This window comes from Saccostrea cucullata, unplaced genomic scaffold (genome assembly GCF_032062105.1).
Source record: "Saccostrea cucullata isolate Sc308-1 unplaced genomic scaffold, CSIRO_AGI_Scuc_v1 ctg3009, whole genome shotgun sequence".
Taxonomy (NCBI): domain Eukaryota; kingdom Metazoa; phylum Mollusca; class Bivalvia; order Ostreida; family Ostreidae; genus Saccostrea; species Saccostrea cuccullata.
In genome coordinates, this window is record NW_026928753.1 from 1 (window position 1) to 11,704 (window position 11,704).

Consider the following 11,704-nt stretch of genomic DNA (forward strand, 5'->3'; position numbering starts at 1 on the left):
AGCCCATTTTTTTTTTTAAATGAGATTTCGGTATTCTTTGAAAATACATTCGAGGACATTACCTACGATGTTTACACGCTGTTAAGCAATGGATAAAGCAGAAATTTTGACCAGAAATGGAAAGATATCTGTGATTAAAAATTATCTTTATGTTAAAGAAATTGGGAAAATTTAAATTAAAAAAAATACCTCCCTCATTTACTTTATTGCCAATAAAATGAAAAAAAATGCACCTTCCCGCATCTGTTTTGGAGAAAATTGCCTAGAACCAGGGAATTAAATTTAGAAGAATTAAATACATATTTTCATCATTTTCAATATGAAGACCAACTTTAACCAAAATTTATCTAAATGTAATGAAGTGCAGTCATAACCACATAAAATTACTTTAGAAGTTGTTTTTCTGGTTAAGGGTGGTCTTTTGCTACAGTTCCTCATTGTTTAGGGGGATACCTCAGTATTTACTATATTCTCCATATAAACTGACCGATTCTTATATGTATCATATGAGGGAACTATTAATATTTGAATATTATATTTGTGTGATTTGCTTGAGGGAATGTATAAACTTATGTTGTATGACAAAATTTTGGTTAACAAGATATTTCAAAAATCACTACTTGAGTAGGCGAAAGTGACTATCAAATGCGCTATGGCTCTTTCTCGGACTCTATACCTGTATACATTAATTATTACCTGTGTATCGTTGTCTGTGCCTTTGAGTTCTGAGTCACTATCCGTCAGCTTATCCCATGTAAACATTAATCCATCTGTCACTTCTCCAAAGGGATTGAAGTCTAACAAGAGTAGCTTCCCCTATAAACACAGTCTAGGGATAAAAATCTAAATACAAACTCCCCAACCACCAACTTATATCAATGGTGAATTAAATTAAGTGGATATTTATTAATTTAATAAGGAATATTTATGATTTTGTTTTCTTCAGCTATTCAATAAATCAATGATTGTTCTAAATACTGCAAGTTTAAATATTTTCTAGTGATTCGATCTCGCAAAATTTTCGCTTAAAGACCAACCGCTACACACATATAATGTATCATACCATAGGTATATATTCTTTCAGTTTGTTTATTCATACATGATTTAATTATGATTATTATACTTTCATGTTAAATACTAAAATCTGATTGGTTTAGACGCAGTTAACAATCCCTATTACTCAGCCTTAGCAACACACGTGACAACGGGTAACACAACGGTAATGTCACATGCGTGGAAATTATGCGCGTACGGTTCACCGTAGAATTCTCAAAACGTCAGTTGTGCGTTTGAAAATGGAATAAACTTGACGTCATTCGAAAGCTTGCGTCCGATGTAGCTTACTTGAAAACAACAAACGACAGACCAAACATGCTTGCGAGTGCAGAAATAACGAAACTTTAGATGATAAAGGACTCTTAGTATCAAATAAACAATAAAGAGGTCAGTAAATCTTTTTAAAGTAGCATGGAGCTTCTGAAAGTTTTCTAAACATGAACGTAAAGACGATCGAGGATTTTTTTTTTTTTCTGACATCCTAAATCAAGAAGATATTCAGTATAATAAACTAAATGGTGCTGTTTTAGGGAGCAGTTGAAATTGACACCCCAAGGAAAACCATTGTTAACCTCCGCGTCAGCGGAGGTTGACAATGGTTTTCCTTGGGGTGTCAATTTCAACTATTACCCGAAAAGCAGCACCATTTATATATTGTTATACACACCTCATCTCTTCTGTACACATCAAATACATCTGCAAGAAAATTCAACACAAAACATGTGTTTATCTGTTTGATGTACATTCATATTTCTGTTTCTGTAATTGTGTTGCATTAAAGCAGATCATGTGTTGCTTTAAAGCAGTTAATGCTTTTACAGTAGTTGCAAACAATTAGGAAAATGTATTTCTATTATTTTTTAAAATTATATATGCATTTCTAAAAAATGTTGTAAATACTTACAATTTTCATTAGGAAATTTCAAACTGACCAAGTGATAAAAGAATGACTGTATGTCTGATATAGATATCCTCTTTTTCCTGTCTGATGAACTCATAGTATGCTGTGTGGTTTCTCTCTGGCAAATTGCTGAAAATGTATATGCAAAGTATTTACAGCAAAATCATAAATTTCAAGTCACTTTACAGGAAAAATGAATAAATACAATAACTTTTTTGTTTTATTACCATATTTCAGTTCTTATAAATTTTTTCTGATATTTTAAAATACTTTTGAAATTAAATTAACATTTCTTACTATCAATCTTTATGTTTTAGGACAAAAGAAATTAAGAAAAAAATCACGTAAAATTCTTACCTATTAGCTTGTTATTCCGTACAAAGCACCTGAATTCATATCCTGGGTTTAGGTCCTGCCATTTCCTCAATATTAAGCTGTATCCTACATTGGCTTGATCACCACTCTCATCAAAGTCTTCACAATGTATGAACCTTGAAAGAAATTCAAACTATGCATAAAATTTTATATCATATTTATACATGTACAATGCATTGTAGCTATCAAATAGCCCCCCCCCCCATTTTTTTTTAGATATCAGATTAAAAATTTGATGAGGGCTACAATTCATATTATTGCAGCAAGCTACATGTAATAAAATATCTAAAGTTTTAGCAAATCAATGTCCAAAAACATAAGTACAATTTCGTCAGCTACTTAATGCAATTTCTAACATATGTGATCACTGGGAAATAACTCTGTTATCAAAATTTGCCAAAAAAGTGCCACTAAGAAGCACACATTCAGAGCTTGCATTGCCTGCTATATTATTAAGTTCATAAATCTAGGACACCAAATAATTATTCTCATATTTGCTGTACTTGAAAAAACGCAGCTATGAAGAATTAAAAAGAAAACCTTTCACAGTGAGTGTTGCCTCTACTACCTCCTTACAGACTGATACATGTAATTTGTACATCAAGAGCATGTAACTTACGGTTGAGTGAGGTCATGGGTTATGAAACTCTGAACTTTTCAGAAGTAAATACACATCACTAGGACATGTGCATTTAAGACTTTTGTCAAAGGCTATCCAAGTGGCATCCTAAAAAAATTCAGCAAAATGCCCTTCAACAGAGATCGTTAATTCAAGTGAAAAATATCTAAAAAATTTATCCTAAATTCTGAAGCTTTTATCACTCTTGTTTACAATATATTGTTAGGATAATCCACAGTCTAAATCAACTAAAAAAAATTCTTGCAGCTAATTATTTTGTCAATACGTTTTATTTCCATTAGTGAACTCTTCAGAATTAGAGGCGTGTTTGGTTGTCTGACTGGGACAGCATGGTGTTGCGGATAGTACAAAATATACTAAACTCAGTTCAAATTTTAAATGTTAAATGTATATCTGTCATTCTAGTTAAAGAATAGAGGGACTGAAAAGACATGTAAGACAGCGAGAAACTTCAATTTATAATCCATTGATAAAAATACGACATTTCAGAGGCATGTGTATTGTATTTAGATGATACCATAAATAAATAGATAAATACGATCAACAATAAATATAAATTCATATCCATGTCATCCTGCTATTGATGTATAGAAAATCCACAGCAATAAAATATTTCGTTTTATTTTGTTAGGATTTGTGTAACGAAAGTCAACATATTGTTTACAGGTTTATGTCAACGTTTCCCAGTAATCCTGCGAGATTTGTACATTTTCCGACTTCTTCACAAAAGAGCGCACTAAGAGGTATAACTCTTCTATAGTGGAAATAGAACGTATTGTGAACATACTCAATGTTAACATGGTTAACAAGAAGTACAATATTATATACAGTTGAATGAATCACCAGAATTGACATGAAAATAACTAGTGCTAATTGAACGGGTACCGTTATATATGTTCCCCAAACGCTCCCCAACTCCCTTCTCATGCCATATTCCCTGTAAGTTTCATTAAAGAAGGCAAAATCTATGCATTTAAGACGTAAATAACGCTTTCCCAAAAGTATACCAAGTATTTCAAATTTATGCAATGCAGGCGTGTGCATGTGATTGCATAAGCGTAATGACGATATCATCTTGTCTACACTATTTTACTCATTTGCACGTGCACGCACGTGCTTGATGACCGTACCTTCTTGTAGGAGTCCATTATGTCTGTCTATGTTCTTAATCCCATCCTGTTTGGTTGAAAAACAAGGGAGTTATAGCAATTTAAAGTTTAAGCCAATCAGATTGCAGCGCACGTGCATGCGCGTATTTTCATGACAATTATTATATATCATATTGTAGGACATCTTAAAGTATGCTTATGTTTTAAATTTCAAAGCATTTTGTAAAAAAAAAAAGAAAAGATATTGAGATTTTTGTTTCAGCCAATCAGAGCAAAGCTCACGTGCACGCACATGCATGCATGTGAATGGTGACCATACCATCCTGTAGGAGTCCTTTATGTCTATCTATGTTGTAAATCCCATGCTGTTTGGTTGAAAACCAAGGGAGTTATACTCATTTAAGGTTTCAGCCAATCAGATTGCAGCGCACGCGCATGCGCGTGATTTCATGAAAATTTTTATATATCATATTGTAGTACATCATAATGCATGTCTATGTTATAAATTTCAAAGCATTTCATCATAAAACAAAAAAGATATTGAGATTTCTGTTTCAGCCAATCAGAGCAAAGCGCACGTGCATGCGCGTGAGTTCATGCAAATTTGACCATGTCATCTTATCTACACAACTTATATATCTTTATATAATGAGTTTCAAACCATTTTATCAAAAAATATGAAAGTTACAACCATATTAAATATATCAGTCATTTTACTCATTGCACGCGCCCGCACGTGCATGCGAATGCGCGCAAAATGACCTTCGTTCGGCACATCTACACAACATGCCTACTAACCCTAAAAAGGTTTTAACTTAGTTTGGTGAACAGTTTCTGAGAACACTTCCGGACAAAAAAGTACCGGAGAAGAAATAAGAAAAAAGAATAATAATAATAATAATAATAATAATAATAATAAGAAACAGAGTAAAAACAATATGTTCCCCGTTTGGGGAACATAATAATAAAGGCAACCGAAGTTCCCCAACTTCGTTTGGGGAACATAATAATAAGAAACCGAGTAAAAACAATATGTTCCCAAACTCCGTTTGGGGAACATAACTAGTGCTAATTGTAACGGGGACCGTTACAGATGTTCCCCAAACGCTCCCCAATTTCCTTTTGGTGCCACATTCCCTGTAAGCTTCATTAAATAAGACAAACTCTATGCATTTGAGGCTTTAACAACATTTACCCAGAAAGTACCAAGTTCATTCAAATTTTAGAATTCCACGCGTGCGCATGTGAATGCATGTGCGTCATGACCATATAATCTTGTCTATACAATCTATATATTTCAATATACTAAATATTAAAGTATTTAATCCAAAAGTATAAAAAAAAAATACGCTCATTAAACTGTATTTTTGATTTTACTCATTTCACGTAGAAGCACGTGCATACATGAGCATGATGATCATACCTTCTTGTAGAGGTCCCTTACATCTATCTATGTTCTAATTCCCACCCCGTTTGATTGAAAACCAAGGGAGTTATAGCTGTTTAAAGTTTCAGCCAATCAGATTGCAGTGCACGTACATGCGTGTATGCATGCGCATGATTTTTATACCATCTTGTAGGAATCCATTAATGCATGACAATATGTTCCAAATTTCATCCTGTTTGGTTGAAAACCAAGGGAGTTATAGCTATTTAAAGTTTAAGCCAATCAGATTGCAGCGCATGTGCATGCACGCGTTTTCATGATAATTGCTATACATCTTATTGTAGGATATCCTAATACATGCCTATGTTTAAAATTTCAAAGGATTTCGTCAAAAAACAAGAAAGATATTGAGACTTTAGTTTCAACCAATCAGAGCGAAGCGCACGTGCATGCGCGTGAGATCTTACTTTTTTTGACCATGTCATTTTGTTTATGCTTCTAATATATACTTATAATATGAGTTTCAAAGCATTTCATCAATAATTTAAATAGTTACGTCTGTATCAATTATATTGGACATTTCTCGTGTTGCACGTGCGAGCTCTTGCAAGCACATGTGCATGCACATGCTTTCATGATAAATCTTATAATACAGGCTGTAGATCTCCCTAATATAAGGTATGTTCAAAATTTCAAATGATGTTTATCAAAAAACAAGATCACTCGTGGACAAAATTTTCCCAATCAGAAAAATAATAATAATAATAATAATAATAATAATAATGTGAGAAAACAAGTATCCTTACATTATAAGTTTCCCAACATTGGGGTCACAAAAAGAAAAGTTACGGTTATATCCATTTTATATTGGTCAACTTAAAGTTGGGGAACATAAGCACGTGCGTGCAAAATGACCTTGATTTTAAAAGATTTTTTTAAACAAAAATGTGCATGTACCTCGCGAATAGATTATTTCAAAGCATGTGAAGCATAGGTTGTAAGAAAAAAATATTAATTAATCTACTAATTCATATTTTCAGAAAATTAACAAAAATTGTTATACCTCTGTTAGACATCTGATGAGATGTTAGACCGGTTACGTCACAATATGGGCGGAGCTTAGATCTTATTTTAATGGCTTTCTTAATGGCTGCATCAAAAGCTGGAAAGCTTGGTGCCTGCACAAAAAGGAGAAAACTGTAAGTGAATGAATTCTAAATGGAAATTGGGAAAGATAAAGAATATCTCACTGATGCGTTCATGTTCATTCATAAATAGAATGACTTAAAAGCTTCTTTAATCAGAATTCCAAATTTTTATATCAAATAATTTTAATTTTCTTAATTTATTTAGCAAATTAGATTTACATTTACAATGCTTTTCTCTTTACTAACTATAGAGCTATATATTTATTCACAAGGTTAATCATAGAATAATTAGTTATATTAACAATTATTATTATAACAATAATATAACAACAATAATCTGTAATGTATTTCTTGTAAGAATAAAAAAATTTTTTTTTGAGCTGGACAAAAATATCGATATTTCGGTATACTGCAATACAACAAAAAACAATATCGTATCGCAAACATGTTTTTGTAATATCGTTATTCCAGTAAAATGCTTTGACTAAGGAATTTTATCATTACAAATATAAAAACAAATGTAAGAAAGGTTTGTCATTAAGCTAAACAGTAAGAAGGGAACTGTTTTATGGGTGTATTTCAAAGCAGAAATTTAATAAAACCAACAATATTTTTTTCTTTTACTTACTTATCAAAGTTATGTACATTCTGTGTGTAAATTAAAGTTAATATGATAAGAAAATGCCATTTTAATAACATTAAAAATATTGCAAAACTAATCGAAATACAGTTTAAAATATCGCAATATATCGTAATACAAATTCTTTGGCCAATACCCAGCCCTAATTTTTTCTCTATATACTTACAGTTGCCTCCACTGAATCATCATCCCAGTTCACATCTAACTGTAATGTAAACATGTAACGTACATGTTATCTTCATCATAATTACATTACACATATTTTGAATATATGCAGTTAAAACTTGTGAATATTGACATTTTTGTTTACATCGCAAAGCCTCATAATTTATTAATAATCATGGTTTCTGTTCTAAAAAATGATAAAAAGAGAATATGGCTTTTATGCTGGATAAAAATAACAGGTGGTTTTGTTTCTGATCAAATATAAAAAATGCAGATTTACCAATAAAGCTAAAGAAATTTTGTTTGGATTGTAGGCATAAAAATATGTTGTAAGTGAGATAACTCTTATTTTATATTTGCATTTACCCCCTAGATACATAAACATTATAAACAAGCTGTTGTTTTCAATTGTTTAAAATTCAGGTTGTACCTCTTCTCCAACCCTGTCTTCATCTGAGTCCCTGTCTCCTGAAGTTACCAGACTCCTTAACATAGAAAAAAAGCAACTCTGAATTCAATATGTACATGCATTATAAATTAAACCATGGTAACTGACAATCAAGTTCCAGAACTTAGCCAGTGTTTTACATTTATTTCAAAGTAAAGGGTTAGAGATCAGTTGTAACAGCTAGGTTGGGGACTTAAATCTCTGTGGACCTTACAACATGTACAACAATTAAATTTTGATTTTTTTTATTCTAACGCATCATTTTTGTTTATCATATTAATTGAAGAGATTAATTAACCCAGTAGCCAGTTCTTAGGGAAAACACTGCAGTTAGAGTATTCTCTCCTTTAAAACTGTAGAATTCAAAATTCTTATGAAAAAATAGTTATCTGCTCCACATGGGTAAGTTTTAATAATTCTTAGTACAGTAAAACTTGTTTAGTACAAACACGGACATTGGGAATTCACTGATATAGCAAAGTTTTCTTGGATCCTAAGCTAAATAAATTTAAAGAATTCCTTACATGGATTTAACAAATATTTAAACAATAAAATGCTTTCTTTGTTTGTTATTACTGGAATGAACGGAAGCAGCTGTTGCGGAAAAAATACATAACCCACGTAAGCGGGTTATGTAAATTTTTCTGCAATAGCTGCGACCGTTCATTCCAGTAATAACAAACAAAGAAAGACATTTTATTGTTTATATTTATATCTGTTTAAATAATCATTTAAAGTATAAATAAAAAGATTAATTATTGCATTAATGATGCGAACGTCTTTATACGTTTCATTGATGGAACAGCCACTGATTAAGAAATCTGTACAGGCGACATGCCTACTGTAGTTTATGCAGTGATGAACGCAATGGGGTTTCTTAAGAAATAAAGGAGAAAATATTCAGTGGATGTAAATATAGTGAAGTAATTTCATAGGTCCCAGTGACCTCCTTATGACCAAGTTTTACTGTTAATTACACAGTTAAATGTATATAAGACCTTACAGACTGTCTTCATAATAACAAGTATTTACCCTTCTGGCAACACAACTCCATCAGTGTGTAAGTATTCTAGAAACTCTGCAGGTAGTGGTATCACAATGCTGTAAGTAAAGCAAAATGTCTTCAATTTTATTCCTCAAAAGTGAAAGTTTATCCACTGACTACACTGCTGTATGCTTCAACATTATACATTTAATATGTATTTTAAATCATAATAGATTAATCATTTTCAAGAGAGGAACACGCATTATTTATAAAGAATTCTGAAAAATCTTGACATATGAGAAATGTTGCCAATCATTATCAATTTGCCCTGCAGAAAAAAGAAGTTTGACAGTTATGAATAAAGGGCTAATTAATTAATTCTTACCTCTTGACTGAAATATGCTTAAATTTTGGATACCACACCGGGAAGCTACAGTACATCACTTCTGACACCTTCATTGCTGACCTGAACAGATGTCTGATATTTCAAGGTATTCAGCAAACTCTCTTCCTGTAGTATTGATCATATGTTAATTTTCGTGAAAAAGTTATAGTTGCAGTACACTGACGATTTTACATTTTACATAAGGCTTAGCCTTTATCAGTTTATAAGTAGCACAGCTGCACTTCACTTTTTTTTTTTAGTTTTCAACTTTTTAAGCCCTTAATTACAGTTACCAACATTGAACAATAGATATGAAATATATCTCTCATAAAAATGATAATTTTTAAACATGATAGAGGGCGAGGCTTGCCGAGCAAAGAATGGCATATCAAAGTTAAAACAGCTAATACTTTAAAAACTGTACACCATTCCACATGAAGTCTGATGCAATACCTCGAGGTGATAAAGTTTCATGGAAAACAGATCAGACTGGTTAATCTTCATATATTATCGGCCTCCAAGTAAAATTTTCAACAGCAGTGCGTCCAATCAACACTAAAATCTGTTGACACTGCTGACAGTTTAGAAAAACAAGGAACAGATGAGTTTTTCACTTGTCAATCGGGTGACAGTCGGCGTCGAACAACAACATAAACACATGGACACACCATTTGTAACTTCAGCATTAAAGAGTTCCTGTAGACTGGCCTTTGTATACGATCGTCAGTCTTCTTTCTTTCTTTCTTTCAGCTTTCATTAAATGTCAAAAATTCAAACATTTCAAAAAAGTGCTTTTTGATGGCATGGAACACTTATGGGGCATAATTTGGGAAGATCTTTACTTTTTATAGCAATTAAAATATATGAACGTCTGTGAATGACCCATTTCTATGTAAAACAGAATCTGCTGTAGTGGCAAATTCATTATAATTACTTTTGTAAAACAAAATTAAATCTAGATCTAGTTAAAAACTGTTTAAAGAAAAAAAAAATTATATGATAGCATTGAATGATAAAAAATCTTTCCGACATTATTGATAGTAGGGGATACATGAGGTAGGGTGTGCAATGTATTAAAGTATTCAGTCTAGGGGTGTGCTTTACAACTATTTATTCAACAACATATATACAAACACAGTGGGTTCTGGCCTGGGTCGACTCCCCGCTCCTATGCTGTCCCAGACACGCCCGGTCTGCTCGGCATCCACGTGTAGAGAAGAGAGATAGTGCGACTATCCCGACGTCTGACGTAATACAGACAGTAAGTCGTACCACGGGACAGTCACACAGATACTACACCCCCCCCCCATGTTTTCTTTGAAAGGCTGGAGTCTACCACAGGAAAGAATCCAAGGGTCCAACCGGAACCATCTCCAACAAGAATAAAAGGTGCCGGGGCGCATGTAAAGTGGGGGGGCCAACCTGAGAAAATTTTTTTTTACAAACCTGAAAAAGTTGTCAAGCAAAAAAAAAAAAAAAAAACCAAATATTGCCCAAAATGCGCGCGCGCGCGCGCGCGCGCGCGCGCGCGCGCGCGCGCGCGTGCGCGCGCCCGTGGGGGGGGGGGGGGGGGGGGGGGGGGGGGGGGGTCAATTCAAAGGTAAATTTTCTTTATAAACCACTGTGCTGAAAGGGTATACACAAATTTACCAGGATACTACGGCCTAAGTCCAGACAAAACCACCTCAAGGATTTACACGAACTCTAATTACAATTTTTACCCTGTGGTATGTCCGGGATTATTCCCAGACAATCTCCTACAACTCCTGTTTAACATACACAGTGGGCTAATGTCATCAGACCCACTCGCTACTCAGAAACTGACACCAATTAAACTCTCAGGGTCTGGAGGGTAAACTTGCCTTTCGGCGCCGCCCACGCCTCCGTCTGGATCTGTACAAGCGAGGGCTTTTCTCCTCTGGTGTCGAATCATCAGACGACCTGGGACGACCGGAATCATATGGGGCTGTCCCCATTTCTGCAACATGGTCCTTTGTGACCTTATCTGGGTTTGGTCCCCTGTCCACACAGCTCAGCAATCCCCAATTAACATGACCATAGGCCGCCTTGTTCAAAGAAGGTTGTGCTTGTCCTGGGGATAGTGGTTCAACACCGATATCCTCAGTGGCCAAATCCAAGAGGTACTCTTCCATTATCATTACTCCCGGGTCTGGTAGACCCAGTGAATTATCGGGATGGGCCAAAGGCGCCACAATACCAAAATCTCTCACTATACGGGGAACAGATTTACTTCTGTCTGCCTCAACTGATGGGCCTCCCGTCAAGGTCACTCCTTCCTCTGGAATACCACGAGACCTCCTGAACTCCACCTTTATGGTCTCCCTCCCCCATAGTAAGGGTGCCTTGCCCCAAGTCTAACTGGGCATTCCGGGCACGGAGAAACTCAATGCCCAGCAACATAGAGTCCTGTAGTGGGCCAACATGAAGTTCCATTTCATGCTCTT

The 11,704-nt window shown here is 34.2% G+C and overlaps 1 pseudogene; it reads right to left on the reverse strand.

Annotated features, from left to right (window-relative positions):
• Positions 1-620: 620 nt before the first annotated feature.
• Positions 621-9,951, reverse strand: LOC134278641 (cell division cycle protein 123 homolog; annotated as a pseudogene).
• Between the last annotated feature and the right edge of the window lie 1,753 nt (positions 9,952-11,704).